The sequence below is a fragment of the Protopterus annectens genome, chromosome 2.part2, assembly GCF_019279795.1.
Source record: "Protopterus annectens isolate FY-2018-M chromosome 2.part2, PAN1.0, whole genome shotgun sequence".
NCBI classification, from domain to species: domain Eukaryota; kingdom Metazoa; phylum Chordata; order Ceratodontiformes; family Protopteridae; genus Protopterus; species Protopterus annectens.
In genome coordinates, this window is record NC_056730.1 from 1,099,140,836 (window position 1) to 1,099,160,493 (window position 19,658).

Below are 19,658 nucleotides of genomic sequence, written 5' to 3' on the forward strand. Positions count from 1 at the left end.
CTTTGACTTTGTCCAAATTATGTAAGACCTTCCTAAAAGGCACTTTCCTACTAAGCCCTCCGGTAAAAGATGCAGTCCCTCCTTGGGATTTAACTCTTGTACTTCAGTCTCTGACAGCTCCTCCCTTTGAGCCTGCAACTTCGGTGGATCTGAAATACTTATCTTGGAAGATGGCATTTCTTGTTGCCATAACTTCGGCCAGAAGGGTCTCGGAGCTTCAAGCCCTTTGCACCAAGCCACCGTATTTGATTTTCCACAAAGATAGTCTCACTCAAAACGAACCCCTCCTTTCTGCCCAAAATTGCATCGGAATCTAATATCAACCAATCTGTTAATTTACCAGTCTTCTTCCCAAATTATCAGAACAAAGGTGAATACAAGTTGCACTCTCTGGACGTAAATAGGCAACTGAGATTCTATTTGCATAGGACAGCTGATCACAGGAAATCAGACCAGCTTTTTGTATCCTTTGCTAAGCCCTCTTTGGGAAAACCTGTATCAAAAGTCACATTGTCCAGATGGATTTCCCAATGTATTGTTTTGGCATATGAGAATTCGGGCCGGTCTGCACCTTAAGGAGTTCATGCCCATTCCAGTCGATCAATGTCTACCTCTGCGGCTTTTCGATCTAGGGTGTCGTTAGATGACATTTGTTCATCAGCCACTTGGGCTTCATCTCATACATTTATAAATCATTACAAGTTGGATATTGTTTCCAGAGGGAGAGCATCCTTTGGCTCTGCAGTGCTCCGGAACATCCTTCCATGAGGACCTCCCAAGAATCAGGTAGCTGGGGACTCTGTCCCATAGGTTGATGGACAAATGAAGTTAACTACTTCAGATTTAGAAGTTATGTACTTACCATAACATTCCATCTGAGTAGGTAAACTTAATTTGTCAGCAACCGTCCCTCCCTCCGTCCCCCTAACCTATATGGATGTTCAAAGGACTCCTGCTGTCATGGCGGATTGTTTCCAGGTTAGAGTAGGGAGGTGGTTGTTGGTATCGTATGGTTTATAGATAAGCAAACTCGATCTGAGGTCAGGAAGGGATAGCAGGGGATTATGGGTAAGGGGAGGAGCTTGTAGCTTGGATCTTAGCTGTTGGAAGCTGCTGGCTCGGATCCAATATGGATCCGATAACCCATAGGTTGCTGACAAATGAAGTTTACCTACTCAGATGGAACGTTATGGTAAGTACATAACTTCTAATTTTCTGCATGTGCTGTGTATAGTACGAAAACAAAGTAACTTCACCAATGAAACCAATTAACAAGACTTTTCAAAGATGAATTAAATCCAGCTGAATAAAGTATGGAACACCAGACTTAGCTCTTTCATTCACTTTATTTAACATGAACTTCATCAGAAACAACTCTCCCAGACGTTAAAGCACTTTATATATTAAAACAGTAGTCACATGTTCTGTGATGTCAATAATTAATTAATTCCATTAAAGTAAAATTATATATACACATGTAAAAATGTGTGTTATAAATTATAATATAAAAAGCAGAATAATGTGTATATAAACAATGTATAAATATTTATATAAAAAACTTATATATATATATTTTAATAGTAATGCTTTTAAAATTAATTTCATTTGTAAAAAACATTTTATATTAACTAAATCATTCAGTCCTGGAGCCTGATCTGCTCCTAGATACACTTGCCATATAGATTCTTTACATTCCAACAAAAGTTTGTTGTCTCCAGTAAATACACTATTATCAACACTGTCCAAAACAGAAAAAAAAACTTTTTGAAATTATTACACTTGGTAGAATGCTTGTCCAGCGCATTCATCATGTCCTTTTTTTCTTGTGGTCTGAACTATGGGATTTAAAATATAATCTAACCAAATAGATAAAGTTTCGGTCTTAGATTTGTTGGCCGGTATGATAGGCCTAAAGGGGGGATTAGACAAGTTTTTCTGCAATTTTGGAATACCAAACAAAACAGCCATTTTTGGATTAAATCCCATAGTTCAGAGTTCTAATTATTATTTAAAAGACTCCTGGCATTTCTTAGAATTATTAAGAGATTTAACACCATCTAGTACATATTTCTGTATGGCATCATTGGATGTTCATTCACTGTACACTTGTATTGATCAAGAGAAGGGTATTGAATATCTGTGAGAGTATTTATCTAAACACAGCAATTTAAACAATGTGAAGGTTAATACTGTGTGCACTTTAATGGAATTAATACTGGATAACAATTTCTTCACATTCAATGGGAATGTTTACAAGCAGATTTCAGGTGTTGCAATGTGTGCAAGAGTGGCTCCATCTTATGCCAGTTTGGTAATGGCAAATTGGGAAAGTATTTTTATTGACAACAGTTGTTATAGAAAAAACATCATTTTTTATTGTCGTTACATAGACAATTTGTTTTTTCTTTGGCAAGGTACGTTAGATAAGTTTAACACCTTTGTAAGCTACTTAAACAGTACCACCGATTTTTTAAAATTTTCATTAGGTAGTTATGGATCAAGTTTAAATTTTCTTGATCTTAATTTGTATTATGATTCTACAGCTAAACAATTTTGTAGTAAAATATATAGAAAATCTACATTCGCTAACCAATACTTGCACAAAGAAAGTATACACCCGCTGCACATGAAAAGAGGAGTAATTAAGGGACAATACATCAGGCTGAGTAGATTGACATCGCAAGACAGTACTTTTCATGATGAAGTGAAAATTTTGAGAACTTTCTTTTTGGGTAGAGGTTGCCATGTTTCATGGTTAGAGTCTATTGAAAGAGAAGTTATTGCGTTGAGAGACAACAAAGCTGGTCCTATTCTGACCATTTGCTCTTTGTCTTCCACAAGTAATACTCCAATTGAGAACAAAGAATTCATTAATGCTTTTGTCTTGCCTATTTCTAACGAAATGTGGCTTATTAAAAGCATTACAGTTGACAATTGGAAGGTAGTGTTAGGTAACCAGGAATTGGCTCAAGTTATAGGTACAAGACCTAATTTCACTTTTAAAAAAGTTGTAAATCTTAAGAGTTTACTAGAGAAAAAAGTAGACACACGTGCTACCAATAAAGGAGTTAGTATCAACACTAAGGGCGCTTATGGGTGCCATCATTGTAAGCAGTGTAGATACATAAGTAATTCTTCCTCAGTTTATTTTTCACATTTAAACATCACACACTGGTCCAAAAAGTATTACACTTGTCATAGTGAAATGATTGTGTATTTAGCCCAGTGCCAGTCATGCCCTAGTTATTACGTAGGGATGACCACAAGAAGTCTTAAAAAAAGAATTAGTCAACACATTTTGGCCATTAAAAAAAAGGACATGATGAATGCGCTGGGCAAGCATTCTACCAAGTGTAATAATTTCAAAAAGTTTTTTTTTTCTGTTTTGGACAGTGTTGATAATAGTGTATTTACTGGAGACAGCAAACTTTTGTTGGAATGTAAAGAATCTATATGGCAAGTGTATCTAGGAGCAGATCAGGCTCCAGGACTGAATGATTTAGTTAATATAAAATGTTTTTTACAAATGAAATGAATTTTAAAAGCAATACTATTAAAATATATATATATAAGTTTTTTTATATATATATTTATACATTGTTTATACACACATTATTCTGCTTTTTATATTATAATTTATAACACACATTTTTACATGTGTATATATAATTTTACTTTAATGGAATTAATTAATTATTGACATCACAGAACATGTGACTACTGTTTTAATATATATCCCACTTGACTCTTGCTGTCTTCCCCTCATTGATAAAGTCATCCTGCTCATTATTAATTGCTATCCACAACTTGTCCTGTGGTTGATAAAAATATGCCTGACCTGTGTATAAGCCTAATGTGACTAAAAACATTTTAACTGCTTGTATCATACTATCCATATAACAAAGCATCCATTTTCTCCATTTTTTTTAAACTTTTATTTAGTCTCTTCCCATGTATCTGTAGCTGCCACATCAGAATCCTTTTTAATCAAAACAGTGTAAGAAACTTCTCTGTGTGAAGATTTTCAGTCCATATATCTCTAGTTAATCACTGTATATTAATCAGATCAGACAATAGTAGTAGAAGTAGCGAACTTAAACTTGTCTTAAGTAAAAAAAAAAATATATATATATATATATATATATATGTAATTGTACAGAGTTACTAAGCATTCGAAAGTAATCCAAGCAAGGCAGGCAGTCTGTTTCCAGTTGAAAGTCCTTTATTAAGTAATCCTTAATAATTCTTTTTAATCCATACTCCTAAATACTTCATTTTATTATGTCCCCATAAATATAGATATTGGTGAACCAGTTCATAGGTAGGTACTAGGCTAAGCCTAGCCAAAAGGTACCCTGGCATTCGCCACCCAAGAAAATTATTTCCATGTGCCACTGTCGAGCAGAGCCACAGAAGTGATCCCTGGGGTGAATTTCCTATCTCCCATCCAGTCATCAAGATTTTTTTTGAAGAGTGCTAATGAGGATCTTTGTTTGATATAGATAGGTAATTTGTTCCAGAGTATGGGAAGTCTCTGGGACAGGAATCTATCCCTCCAGCATGTTCTGTTTATTGTGGTGACAAGGTTTTGGTCCCTAGTGCGTGTAACTCGGAGGGATTGGGATTTCTTTAAGTGGAGAATGTCCAAAAGCTCTGGGTTTGACATAGCTTTGTGTGTTAGACAGAGATCGCCTCTGAGTAGGCGATATGCAACATAGTAAAGCTGCAGTTTTTTGAGACTGTCTGCGTAGGACATCTGTTTGAGGCTGGTAATCCTCTTTGTGAGGTATTTCTGTGGCCTTTCCAGTTGTTGTAGATGTCTTGTGAGGTACATACCAAAAGGGGCGTTGTACTCTATAATGGATCTAATGAGTGATGAGTAGAGGGGAACGATGACCTCTTTTTTTCCTGTATGAGAAACCTTTTGTGATGAGGTGTGCCACGTAAAAGGATTTCCTGACTACTGTGGCGATGTGATTATCAAAGGAGAGACTACTGTCCATCTGTGTCCCAAGGTCTCTTATCACACTTTCGGTGTTAAGTAGACTACCGCCTATATGGTAGTTCATGGGTACAGAGTTTTTACCAAAAGGGATGACAATGCATTTTTTGGCATTGAGCTTGAGGCCATGGCTTTGACACCAGGCATCTGTCTCAGCGAGGCCCTTTTGTAGGATGTCCACATCTTTTGGAGTTTTGATTATGGCTCCTAGTTTGCAGTCATCTGCGAACTTCTTTAGCCAAAGACCTTCTGTGTTAGCCTGTACTTCAGGGAAATAGGTACCAAACAGGAGAGGACCCAGGACTGAACGCTGTAGTACTCCACTTGTCACTGGTCTGAAGTTGGATTTTGGGTACATAATTTACCGCTGTTGCCTTTTTTTTAGGTTCATTAATTTTGTATCCCAGAAAGATTTGAAACTTGTCTCAGAATGTTCCACAACACTGTAATGTGTCTCTTTCTGGTTTTGTCAAGTATCAAATAATATCATCTGCAAATATAGCCAGCTTTGCTTGACTGCCATACCAATTATATTCTTAAATTTCTGAGTCCCTTATTTTCTTTACCAATGGTTCTAAATATAATGCAAATAACAAAAGGGAAAGAGGACACCCCTGCCTGGTTCCTCTGGTCAAGCAGAAATTATAAGAGAGGACCCCACCCACTTTAAGTTTTGCCTCTGAGCCCTCATATTTCCTCCTAATCAACCTTATAATTTTTTTCAGGAAATGCAAATGCTTCCATTTCCCTGCTCATAAAGTCCCAGCTTACTTTGTCAAATGCTTTCTCTGCATCAAGACCCACCAACAACAGTGGTATTTTATTACATTCTGCTTCCCTCTGGATCATCACTGTTCTGTTAATGTTGTCAAATGTTTGCCTCCCCTCAACAAAACCACATTGATCCATTTCTATCAATTGTGGCATTACTTTTGCCATTCTTTTAGTCATTATGGACACAAACACTTTATAATCATGGTGTAGTATTGAAATGGGCCTATATGAGGTTGGGTCTGATGGATATTTACCCTCATTAGGTATTACAGCTACCACTGCTTTTTTCCAGGAAGTTGGTACTTCTCCTCTTAAAATACTGTTAAAACCTTCCGGATCTTTATCAGTTTTTCCCTCCTAGCTTCCTAACTTCCACAGGAATGCCATCTATTCCTGGGGACTTTCCTGATTGGTTATACATCACCATTTTTATTTCATCTCTTCCTATCCTGTTAGTAATTGAGCCTCATCTGCCTCAAACCTTGGCATATTTAATTTTTCTGTAAACATTTCCATTTGTATCTTTTATTGATTTCCATATTTCTCTGCTTTATATAGACTTTCATAGAATTTCCAAAATATTTCTAATATCTCTACAGGATCTTTGGTTACCTTCCTTGTAATAGGCTTCCTAAGCTTGATAACGGCCCTTTTTCTTTTCTTTTGCCTCTGTTGTGATAAAAGTTTAGTTTTCAGGCAGTAGTGCTATCACCAAAAAACAATTGCTTTACAGCAATCTTTATAAATTTGTGTATATTATCGAGGTAATCCCTTATTTCCTGCTTAGCATTCTGCAGTTGATCCTTTTCTTTTTCTGCGAGATTCCCCCTGTTCTGCTGTACTTGAACATTTTCAGTCCCTCTAAATAATTCTTGTTACTTCTTAAATTTAGCTTCATTTCTTTTATTTCCACCCTATTTTTAAACTCTACCTTGATTTTATCCCACTCCCTAGCTATATTTTCAGAAATAATTTCTATCTTCTAGAATAGCTCCTGAATAATTTTCACTACCCATTCCTTAAATTCCTCTCTTTTCATCAGATAGGTGGGAAAATTATTTTTATTTCATTACCCTGTGTTTTTATTTTAGTTATTATAGACGCATGATCTGAAATAATTATTGGGTGCATACCAAGACCTTCAATTAAATGCACATGTTCATGTGAAATGTAAATTCGGTCTAGCCTAGCCCAGTTTTTATATCTTAGGGAATAATGAAAAAGTAAATTCACTCTGAACTCCTATCACTGAATTCACATTTTCCATGCAAATATTTTTATAAATCTCTTTAAAAAATCTTCCCTCCTTTGTTATAATTACCCTTCTTGGCCCCCAGACGCATCTTTACTGCAAATTCCTGTCCCCACCTGTAATTAATATTCCTTGCTGAAAACTGATTATTTCTCCTAGAATTTTTTAAGCTATATTATAGCAGTTTTAGGTGGACTATAAATACATGACAATATAATCCTGCTCCTCCCTTGCCAAGTAGCCCCTTACCACTAGAAATTTGCAATTGTTATCTTTTTTATTCCCTTCTATCACTATCAGAACTCCTTTTGCAATTAATGTAAGTACTCCTCTTTTCCTTTGTCCCAGAATAACCATCCTGAAAATCATTCTTTATCAAATTCACGTGATGTTCTTCGTGTTTCACTGTTGCAGTCATCACTTGTAGCATTATACCTTCTGGGTAGTTCTCGGCCGACTCGAATGCCAGAGTAAAGGATTTCCGTCCTGCATTGGCTGTCTAGGTGCAGAGACTGACGTCAAGTCATCAGGGCTATAAAAGGAGACAGCCAACATCATTACATCAGTCTTTCTTGCCATGGATCCCGAAGCAGAAGCAGTTTCGCAAATACGTCAGTCGGCCATTGCCAGACTGAGGGAGAAACCATCTAAAGCTAAGTACCCCATTAGGGAACCCTTTCTTTTGGCCGATGTCAGAGAAAGTCAGTAATTGTCTGAATTGTGGAAAACAGATTCCACACCGAGACTTTCATTCCCTCTGCATCACCTATCACCTGCCTAGGCCCAGACCACGACATCCCTGGATATGTCGGTTCTGTGCCCTGTTTAATGCTAGAACTATTAGAGATAGAGCTGATATTGTAGCTAGACACTTCAGCGATTCTTTAGGTATGGCATCGGTCGGTCAGGCTCTGGAATTACCTAGAAAAAGAAAGATAAAGAAAAGGAAAGGCCTCAGAAAGCTAGCCCCATGAACGACTCCAGTCCGAAGCCACCTAGCCTTCCTCTTACTGCAGGTGCTGAATTCAGGCACCTTCGCAGCCCTTGACACCAGCCAAGGAATCATTGCAAGCCTCTACCGAGACCCATTTGGAGGCAACTACAATGCTGGGTCCATCTTATCCTGCTAAGACATTGGCCTTCAGTCATGCAGTTGGGTCTGGAGACACTTTGCAGGCACCAGCTTCCACAGAGAGAGTACCGATGACCACACCACTAGTTAAGCTAGCCTTGTATAAGGCCTCTGAATCATCTAGACCTAAGACTACCCCTAAAAAGACTCCATCACAGGGACCCAATTTCCGACTGCATTCCTCACAGCCTGCCAGGCAGTGTCACAAGCTGCTCAGAATGGCAGAGGATTTAATCATTTTAATTAGAGGAAGCCAATCTACCCAAGCCACCTCAGCTAAAAGGCAGAGAGACACTTTGCCTGAGGTTCTTTCTGACCAGGACTCAGAAGAATCAGGACTAGAAGACTCTGACACTGAAGAACAGACATTTGCAGCTTTTGAGGATTCTGATGCTGAAGACCCTATTTCTACAGCTACCCGTCGAGGACCTCTCTTTCAGGGAAACTTTAAATTCCCTCAGAGAACATTTCCACTGGGAGGCGCAGGATTACCCTCAGTCAAAGAAGAGACTAAGAGAGTTCCTTGACCTGCCTCAGCCTAAACCCCTGGCCATTCCCCATATCCTGGATGTGGTGAAAGATGTCTTTCTGGAGTCTTCAGTCACCCTCAACTCTCTCCTACCTGCTCCCAGGAAGCCAGACAGATATTGTAGGGTGCAAGACATGCAGAAGTATCTTTTCAAAAATCTAACAGCTGACCCAGAGGTCATTACTCAGGGTCCTAAGGGGGTTAGGGCTAGTTCCACTAAAATCTCATCCCACCTGACAGAGAGAGCAGGGCCTTAGATAGATTAGGCAAAGAAGTTTATACTTTGGCTACCCTAGCCATTAGGGCCCCGAATTGCAATTCCATATGCTGAAATTCTATCAAAATGTACTGGAATTACTAAAACAGAAAATTTCAACCCTACCAGACAGCAGTACTACCAGGGAACTAATGGATCTTATAATGTCCAGCTCCCAGGTAGCAAAACATTCCCTGCATTGTTGTTTTGATACCTTGGAGGCTTCCAGCAGGGCCACAGTCACTGGCTGTGTGATTAGAAGGCATGCTTGGTTAAGGGAACAGCATTTGCCTGACCAGGTAAAGTCCAAATTGTTAGATGCCCCTCTGGATAAGGACCAGCTGTTTGGTCTCAAAGCTGAGGAGGTTTCTTATCAAGAAAATGGAAGACAAGGCCAAGTCTATGCAGACTTGCAGACTGTGAAAGGTTTCTTGCAGGTTCAGCCTCCTAGCTTAAGCAGAAACTTCCCACAAAGCATTGGTCCTTTCCTACTCAAACAAAGCCCATCCAAAGGAAAGCACGCAAGGACAGACCTAAAAGGCACCAGTCACAAGCCCAACAGAGATCCAGACAATGGACCACTGCAACTCATAGGCAAGGGAGTTCTAAGCTGCCTCCCTTCAAAAGCTTTATGCCCAAGGTGCTGTGGAACCTGTACCAAAGGAACAGGCCAGAAAAGTCACTTCTAGGCAGGGTCAGGGCTCTGGCATCTGATTTGTTTTTCTTGAAATGGGAGTGGACTCTTGAAGTGTTCTAGAGGCAGCAGGTTGGTCCTCTGTACATACTTTCACAAAGCATTACAAACTGGATTCATATTCCAGGTCTAGAGCTCGCTTTGCTAGGACCATTGCCCTGTGGCTCCTGGATTAATAATTCTGTCCTCCTCCCTATGTGATTGTAAACTTTAGAAATCTACTCCTACAGCTTAGGCTGTTGCAACAGTGGTTAAATGTTGGACATAGTACAGCTGTCATAGTTGCAGGGGCTGTCCCCTCCATCCGCCACCTTTGTTTCTCTTTTAGTTTTGTTGCCAGGGTGTGGAGATTTATGTCTTCACTTGTATTTTTTTCTTCTTAGTATGTACCTTTAAGGGCTCTAGCCCCCCCTTTTTGAGGCACAAAAGCTTTGAAGCTTTTGGCACCCTAACAGCTACTTTTATGTGCTTCTGCTTGAATCAGTCAGCAGTTAGGGTGTATGGAAGGTGCCCTGAAGCTTTGGAAGATGGCCAAGAGTCTTATCCTAGGCTTGATACAAGTCATATATCTTCGGCTACTGCAACAGTGAACTATTTGAACAGAAACTGTAAGTGTAGTTTTTCCTTCCCAGGGTGGCTGCTCTGTTAGTGGCTCTCAGTGGGGAATGAGTGTAGTTGTGTAGCTGAATTAGAGACTGCAGTGTCCAGGCATAAAGGGGAATCAGGAAGAAGGCACAGATTGGTGAGTTGGGTGCATGTTGAGAGGTTATCTGATGTCCATAATGAGCTGAAAAATCAGGAGGCAATAACAACAGAAATGCTGGGAAAGCTTAACAACGTGCACTATACTGATAGCATAAAATACTGTATGGAGCTTGGCATACCTTCATGCAGTCGTGCATAAGCTGACATCTCATTCAAATGTCATCCCCAAAGTTTGAGTGCTGGAAAAGGCCTGCTGTGGAGTTCTGGTATAACTGAATTTTAGTCCTGTTTGTCCTGCCTACTGCAGATGTTCTGATCAGAGTAAGGCCTGTGCATTTTACAATTTATTTTAAATATCTTGCTGATGACCCTGAAAAGTAGGCTGCTGACACAGCTGAACTAGGAGCAGAGATGAACAGAGAGCTCAAGGAGCAGACTTGTGAGCACATGATGTTGAATACTTTGAAAGCTCATGTACTCCTAAAATGTCTTTGTACATATTAGAAAGTTAACTCTGCAAGATGTTTTGAATCGTATGACTTTAGTGTACAGTATGTTATAGAGCCTATGTTGTACATGTCAGTGATAAGACTTTTTAATCAAAACAAAAATACCCTGCTTGGATTACTCTCAAAGGTAATCCCATGCTGTCTGTTCCTGAACTCACTAAGCAGATATTTATTCTGGAAGATGGTTGGTAAATGACACCAATCTTTAGAGTCTTAAAGAAATCAAGTTCATTTTATATATATATATATATATATATATATATATATATATATATATATATATATATATATATATATGGATTCACTTTGAAACATCAAATGTTAAGAACATCGAGACCAGAACATCGATGTTCAGAACATCGAAGTTTCAAAATGAACCACACAAACACCAAATAAATTACAAAAACTATGTTATGCAAGGGGGCTTCACCCCCCTGCACCCCCCATGTCGGGTTCTGTGCCCCCACACCCCCTACTTTAATATTCCAACTCCGAGATTGCACTACAGTGGGGTAAGGGAAATCTCCCATTTACCGCTGTATGCGGTAGCGCTAAACGGGAGATTTCCCGTACCCTACCTGCAATGCCAACACTCCAATGGCACACACACAACATGCAGGGCACCTTACTGCCCTGCATACACACCCACAATTCTACATTTTCACTTACCTGGCACTTCCACTTTAAACCTTTGATGTTCTGAACATCGAATTTCTGGTCTCGATGATCAGAACGTCGATGTTCTGAACATTCGATGATATAAAGTGGAACCATACATATAGATATATATATAAAATGCCGAAGAGGCATGACTAGGATTTTAAAATGGAACATGATGTCAGCCTCAGAGGAAAACTCTCTTCCCAGTGCCAACTCTCGTCTGTGGATTGATTACCAACAACTCTTCGCTCTTTCATACTTTTCATTATTCTAATGGAAGTTCTGTCAGGTGTATAAAACTGCAAAACAGTCTGTTAATTTTAGAGCACAAACAAATATCAGATGTCCCAGTGCAGGAAGAACATTTTGAACTTCATAGATTTCAGTTCTTAACTTTGCTTTTAACATCTATACCTCTACTGCGCAGCTGAATTTACGCAGACAGTAAGTACATATGTGGATAATCTAGTCCTGACATGACCTACTAAATATTCCACTGGGGAGGGTGAACTCTGTAGGAAATGAGTTCTCTGTTTCCATTATATCACCATTTCTAAATCCAGCTCTGCCATTAATCTATCCCTGACAAATGAAAGAATAAACTGTAATGAATCTGTCAGAGGTATGAAAGCCTTCTTATTCCTGTTTCAGCTGCCGACTCTGACCTTGATTGGCATACTGTAATGTGTCCTACTGTTAGCGAAATCACATGGCTGTAATTTAAAAAAGTAGAGCGTGTTTAAGGTTAACTAGTTCAGTTTGCTATTGCTTAAAGTAACGAATGCTGAAACCTAAATATACCTTTTAAGTTATTAGTGAATTTTATTTAAAGTCCACGTGTTTGGCATCTTTTCACTGCCTTTCTGCTCATTTCACTAGTAGTAGTAATTGTGCTGCAAGTGACCACTACCAAATGAAACCACCCAGTTCTATTTGGTAGCTGCAGACTTTATTTCTATCTCTGTTAAGTAGTTCTAAGTATTTTATTAGAGTAATAATCCTGTAAAAATCAGATGTTTAAGAAGTTTTCTGTAGTGAGCACACTAGTTTTCAGTCATGTCGGCTGAACTCTAAACATGAAAGCAAATAACTGTGCCCCTAAATAACCAGTTTCTGAGCAGACTGTGACTTTGGGGATAAAGAAATACCTTTTTAAATGCTACAATCTAAAGTTAAAGCTGGTAATATGTGCAGTAGTCTAAGGGTCCTGCATGCTATGGTTTAGGTTTAGGGCATTTGCTTCAATGCTGTTTTGTTGGGATTGTGATGTCTGGAAGACTGTTTCAAGAATGACAATAATTTAACTTGATGACAGAAGTAGCATGAATCACAATTAAAATAAGTGCTCCGTGGACAGTGGTAGAGCAGAAACTCCATTTCTTTAGTGCCTCACTTCCAAAAGGTTTGGACTAGAGCTGACTCGCAAATCTGCAACTCTAGGTATGAGCCAATGCCAGCTGCACACTACTTCTCAGTGGTAGGGCTACTGTGTATAACTGAGTGACCCCTTAGTTTATTTAACTGCCACATGAGGGATGCTCTCCTGGGTTGATTGGAATAGCCCTGCTTTGAGACAGGAGGTATGGTAAGAGGGGTTGTAGGTACTGGCAAGGTGTGAATGATCATTTGGCATAGTTACCTTGCATTTTTCTTGATCCTGTGATCCTGTATAGTGACAAAAATGAAAATGATGGGTTAGGGAGCAAATTACCAAGACACTTGCATCAAAATGTTACAACGTTCTTGGTAATTAACTCCCTAAACCTTCATTTTTGTTATTTAATTTTAACAGGTACAAAACCTCTCTATCCTGAGACAACCAGTCAGTCAGTTCCCACACAGCAGGAAGGATTACAGCAATATGCAAAAGTGAAGTGTATTCTTATTCTTCTACGTACTGTGTCAGTACTCCACTGAGCTGTACTGTAGTACTGAAAGTAAGAACCTTTCCCTCGCATTGGAAATCATCTAAGAGGGACCATACAGTATTATATTGGGTAAGGAGGTATGCGGATACTGAATGTCTCATATCCCTACTCTGAAACTCTTCCCTACATCACTAATCAAAGACAGAGTCATAGCTGAGTTATGTGGCACCCTCTGCAGTACTCCAGACTGGTGCCCCTCAACTCAAAGTTGAGGAGCAGAAATGAAACAACAAATATATATATATATATATATATATATATATATATATATATATATATATATATATATATTCTCAAAGTTGATGACTAAACGAAAAAAAAAATCATCTGGCCTGAAACTATAGCTATAGCAAAATGTTTGAAATGTAGCAAGTAATTGTTTTTTTTTTCAGAAGCATACTATCCTCATGGCTTCAAAAAGAATTACTGGTACTGGACTCCTGCACCATCAGCATTTGCCAATTACATACCCTAACAGGTTGCAGCTCCTTCGCTGTACTATGCAGCTCTGATCAAAGATATCTGGGAATTGTGCTGGATAACTGACTTAAAACTTTCATACTGTATTTCCACTGGTTACTTAATTTCCATTTGGACCATGTTATGTTGACTGTAGGAAACTCCTTTGTGAACCCCAGACAGCAATATGCCAAAAGAGTTCACACTGTACAATGAAGTTGACAGTAGAAATACAGATGTATAATCTTTCTCAGTAATCATGTAAGTATTCTTGAGTAAAAAACAATTTAAATATGAATCCAATCCATTATTGAGCAGCAAAGGTCTTGTAGGGTTGAGTGCTTTTTAGTCTGTGACTGATCCTAGATAGCATGATTGTAGTTTTGTTGGTGTTCACTGCTAGGCTTGTTTGTGGCCAGACAGTTCCAGAGTAACCCGGTCATTTTGTAAAGAGTTAGATTGCCGTTTGAGTTTTCCTTGATCTGTTAATGACAGCAGTGTCTGCATAAAGTATCCAGTCAAGTGTGAGGATGTCCCAGAATATATAATTTATAAACAGTGAGAATTGAAGAGGCCCTAGAATGGACTCCTGCGGGGGGTGGGGGGTGGGGGGACTACATGAAAATGCACCTGCTTCGTGCAAGTGATCTGAGCACAACTCTCAACCACTCCACTTTTTTGCAGAGTACCTCCTATTTACAGCATAAAACAGCACTGTTCGGCTTCTGCAATGACCACTCTGCTTTCTGCTTTGTCATTGGTTCAGACTCAGCAAGGTACTGAACCAGTGAAAAGCCGGCTTTTTGGATCGTATTTTCAAGCAAGCAGAAAGTTCAATTATTTTGCTGTGCTGTATCACGAGTGTGAGCATTTGAGTGTAGTAGTGAACTGGTATTCTTAAAGTATTTGTTCATTATATTTCACAATGGACTTAATTGTTGAATCTCGGTATTAATCTTGCAAGGGTGACAAGGATGAACTTTTGCTGCCAGTCAGAGTTATGGCTGGCTTATCCAGTTCCTGGAGCTATTCCCAGATCTGGCACCCCTAACTGGCTGAAGAACAAAAAAGATCCCCAGTCTTAGTTGATGCTTGTGAAGTGCAGTAGCCAATTAGATCCTGTTTCTGCACCCAACCCCCCACCCTACCTTCCACAGCTGTAAGTACAAAAAAAGGACAACAAAAGAAAAGCTTTTTTTTTCTTTTTAAACTGTACCAAACTGCTTGTTACATTTTGTAGCAATCTGATACAGATACAATTTATACCATGCACTGAACAATACAGTGCTTGGATTTAACTTTAACAAAACATGTATTTTCCTGTTTAAACTGTAGCAAACTGCTTGTTACATTTTGTAGCAATCAGATAAGAGTTTATACCATGCACTGAACCCTACAGTGCTTGGTTTTAACTTAAAAAAATAAACTCTCTTTTTCTGTTTAAGCTGTAGCAAACTGCTTGCTACATTTGTAGCAGGCACATGCTACATTTTATACAATGCACAGAGCACTACAGTGCTTGAATTTAGCTTAAAAATAGAAAAACAAAGAAAAGCTATTTGAATGTCAATCAGATAAATGGTATTTTATTAGTGACAATGGATATAAGATCTCTATTTACTGTTATTCCTAATGATATTGGTATTCAGTATGTAAGAGAGCTGTTAGTTCATCATAGTGACAATTTGCCAAGTAAAATTTTATCTATTTGCTCTGTGTTAAGAGTACTAGAAAATAATGTATTTTCCTTTGGAGAGGTTTAGTATCACCAGTTACTGGGAGTAGCTGTGGACACCCCAGTGGCAAATAGTTATGCTAATTTGGTGTTAACAAGATGGGAAGAACTTTATTTTTATGCTATAACTGCATCATGTGTTACTTTGAAGAGAAGTCAGCTAAAATTTTACAAAAGGTTTGTGGATGACAATCTTCCTTCTTTGGGAGGGTGGTAGTAGATCCTTGGAAACCTTTGTGCAAGAATTGCATGAAATCGTTAGCCTTCCATGAATTCCATTTAAAGTTTTCAAAAGAAGTTATTAATTTTTTAGATATCACATTATGTATTGTCAGTGAGGAGCTCCATACATCAATACATAGAAAAAATATTCAGATGACTAGATATGTCCATGCTAATAGCATGACCCCCCCCTGACATGTTTGTAAAGGGCTTGTAAAAAGTCAAATGTTACGTGCTAGCAGGTTAAATACTAGAGGGAAGGGTTCATAAAGGAATTGGAACATATGACAAATGACTTTTACTCTAGAGGGTATGAGACTATTCTAGTTAAGGAGAATATCGTATATGTAGTCTCTGAACGTGATGGAATGGCTTGTCCATATTTGTATAATAATCAACCTATTGCCACTAATAAAGATGTAATGGCTAATAGGAACTGGTCTCTTAACTATATTATAAAACATAATAGGTGTACACAACAAATAAAGAATTTTATAGAGAAAAACTGGACTATATTACATTCAGATAATGAATTTTATAGTAATATTGCAGAAAGACCATGTTTTGTATATGAAAAGGATAAAAATCTTAAGCAGTTGCTGTGTTATAAAAATTTAAGTATAACAGACGGAAACAAAATATAGTGAGCAAGAGATAGACTATTCCTGCTATAACTGTAGCTTTTGTAAGTATATAAATACTGATGTAGAATTTATCCACTCAGTTTCTAAAAAGAACTTCGTTTTCCAGACATTTGCTACTTGTCACACTGAAAATGTGGTTTACCTTGCCAACTGTGAGAAATGTTCAGACTTTTATATAGGAAAAATGAATAATAATTTAAAAGATAGGATAGCATCACTTATATCGGAGATGCTTAGAAAAACTAGATATGAATGCTTTATATAAGCATATTCAATGTTATGGAAATGAACATTTCTTCAAGTTTAGAGTGCTACAAAAGTTAGATTTGAATCATAGGGGTGGGGATATTGTTACTGTTACAGAAGCAGTGGAATATAGATGGATAAATTATTTTAGGGCAGTCGCTCCACCTGGCTTAAATACTATAAGTAGTATTAAGCCTATACTTAAGTTAAAACATTCTATTTAATGCTGTATGAGAATTTATATACTGTTTCTATAATATTGTTTTTTATGTCCTATGTGTTTTTATTGGTAATTAAATGATTATTTTTTATTCAACTAATTAGGTTTAATTGGTAGGGTGGCTGTGATTTTAAATTGTTATGTAAAATGCCGAACTGATGTTTTAAACTGTTGCATTGAGAAAGAGTCTTGCACTCGAAAGCTTTGCAGTGTTGCAGTTTATTAAATAAATTTATTATTTTATGAGATGATTGGTCTTTTTGGTTTATTGTTTTTCTATTTTAATTCTATGATATAATCCGCTTATCTGGTTATCTTATTTTTATTGGATATTTAGCTTAAAAATAAAACAAAATAAAAAAACACTTTATTTTCATTTTAAACCATAGCAAGCTGCTTCTTACATGTGTAGGAAGCAGATGCTGCAATTTATACCACACACTGAGTGCTACAGCTCTTGGATTTACCTTAAAAAAATTTTTTTTGCATTTTAAATTGTAGCAAGCAGTTGCTACAGTTAGACCACACAGAGAGAGCTAAAGTGCTCAGCTTTGACCACAGGTGCAGTACTGGCATTTTAAAGCCAGTATGCACTATTATGAAAGAGCTCTGTAATTTTGTGCCCCGGGCAGCTGCCCACTTCACCCCACCCTTGCTCACTACTGCTGCCAGTGACTAAGGCTCAAATTGACACACTAACACCATCACATCAGCTGTGTGATGCACAAGTGAGCTAAGTGATGACTGGGTATACATCTGTGGCAAGAGGTAAGGGGGCAAAAAGAAAATACAGCTCTGCTTCTCCATAACACTTCTTTAACGAGACTCTTGTTTTGTTGGGATTTCTGAGTTTATTATGCTGTTGTGAGTTGAGTCCTTGCTGATTGCATTCGTATTGCTTAAACTGTGCTGTGTGTCTGGTTCAGCTTGATAATGATTGTTTTGGGGGTGCCTGTGATCTGATCTAGGTGAATGATAGGAGAACAAAAATCCCCTTAAACTAATGTAATGGAACTAAGATGTTGATGAGCGAATGTTAAGTAATCCTAAATGATTACTAGGCCATCTGAGTGCCTGTACTGGGTTGTATCCAGTACTGTGGCTGCTTTTGTTTAGCATCTGTCATCTGTCGACTTCAGCACTTTTGGGTTTTCAGCCTTAGATATAATGAGTGGATGAAGGAGTGCAATGTGCGTGCTCATCTTCTCTGTACACAGCAGTATAATAATTTCATTGGGAGTAGGACAACAGTCAGTGGAGTCCCTAGGATGTTGGCTGTCCAGAAGTGGTATTATTAAAACATTCTTAAAATCATATGGAATAATGATAGTAGTAAGAGAGAGGTGAAATATTTGATATGTGTGAATGGTTATAAAGTACTGACCTAAATAGCCATAGACTGTAAGATGGGTGTTGTGAGAGTCAGGCTTATTCTTTCCATGGCCTTACATATGACAGTAGTCAGGCATACGGGTCAGTAGTTTCCTGGGCACATGGATGCAGAGGCATAACAGTTGCAGTCCACCATTCACTCTGTATGAAACTCGCTTGGAGGCTATAATTGAATATTTAGTTCTTCTAGTGGACCCAGTAGGTAATGTTTCATGCTGTTCAGAATGAATTCTGTGATATTATGAGCTGTTTTCATTTCATTGTTTTTGGCCCTGGAGAATACATTGAAGACTTTGTTCCCTAGTGACAGTTGGAGCAGCTATGGTTGGTGGTATTTCTTGAGAGAAATCTGGGTGTAAAACTAAAGATGATTTTATCGGTCATTTGATTTGCTATATCCTCCAGTTTAGAGTAAGTGGCTGAATTTATTATTAGTTCAGCACATTATTGTTTATTAACTTTGAGGTTTTGGACATAGCTGAAGAAAACCCTGAGGTTGTCCTTATCTCGGAAGGCTACTTTTACCTCAGATTTGGCTTTGGTAGACTTAATTACCCCCCCCCCCCCGAGTTATTTGTTTAGTTTGATTATGGAGGTTTTTAACTTGATGGACGTTGCATTCCTCATTTTAGCTATAATTGTCTTCTTTTTATTATATAACGTATTGATGTTGGGATTTCACCAGGTTTGCTTGTTTTTCTAAGTTGTTTGTATGTATTGTGGGTGGATACAGCTGTCTCTGTGCTGAAGTACATGCTAACACAGAAGGCCTCTGGCTAACGAAATTCGCAGATGACTGCAAACTAGGAGCCATAGTCAAGTCCCCAAATAATGCAGACATCCTACAGAAGGGCCTCACTGAGACACATGCCTGGTGTCAGAGCCATGGCCTCAAGCTCAATGCCAAAAAGTGCAGTGTCATTCCCCTTTGGTAAAAACTCTGTACCCATGAACTACCACATAGGAAGCAATCTACTTAATACCGAATGTGTGATAAGAGACCTTAGTACCCAGGTGGACAGTAGTCTCTCCTTTGATAGTCACATCTCCACAGTAGTCAGGAAGTCCTTCTACGTGGCGCACCTCATCATAAAAGGGTTCTCATCCAGGAGAAAAAGAGATCATTGTTCCCCTCTACTCGATACTCATTAGACCCATTATAGAGTACAATGCCCCTTTTGGAATGTACCTCACAAGACATCTGCAGCAGTTGGAAAGGCCACAGAAGTACCTCACAAAGAGGATTACTGGCCTCAAACAAATACCCTACACTGACCACCTCAAAAAATTCAGCTTTAC

General features: G+C 38.3%; 1 protein-coding gene across 1 annotated transcript in view; it reads left to right on the forward strand.

Annotated features, from left to right (window-relative positions):
• Positions 1 to 19,658, forward strand: part of PNPLA7 (patatin like phospholipase domain containing 7) — a gene marked incomplete in the record, with an annotated part of 4,152,928 nt that overhangs the window by 3,919,262 nt on the left and 214,008 nt on the right.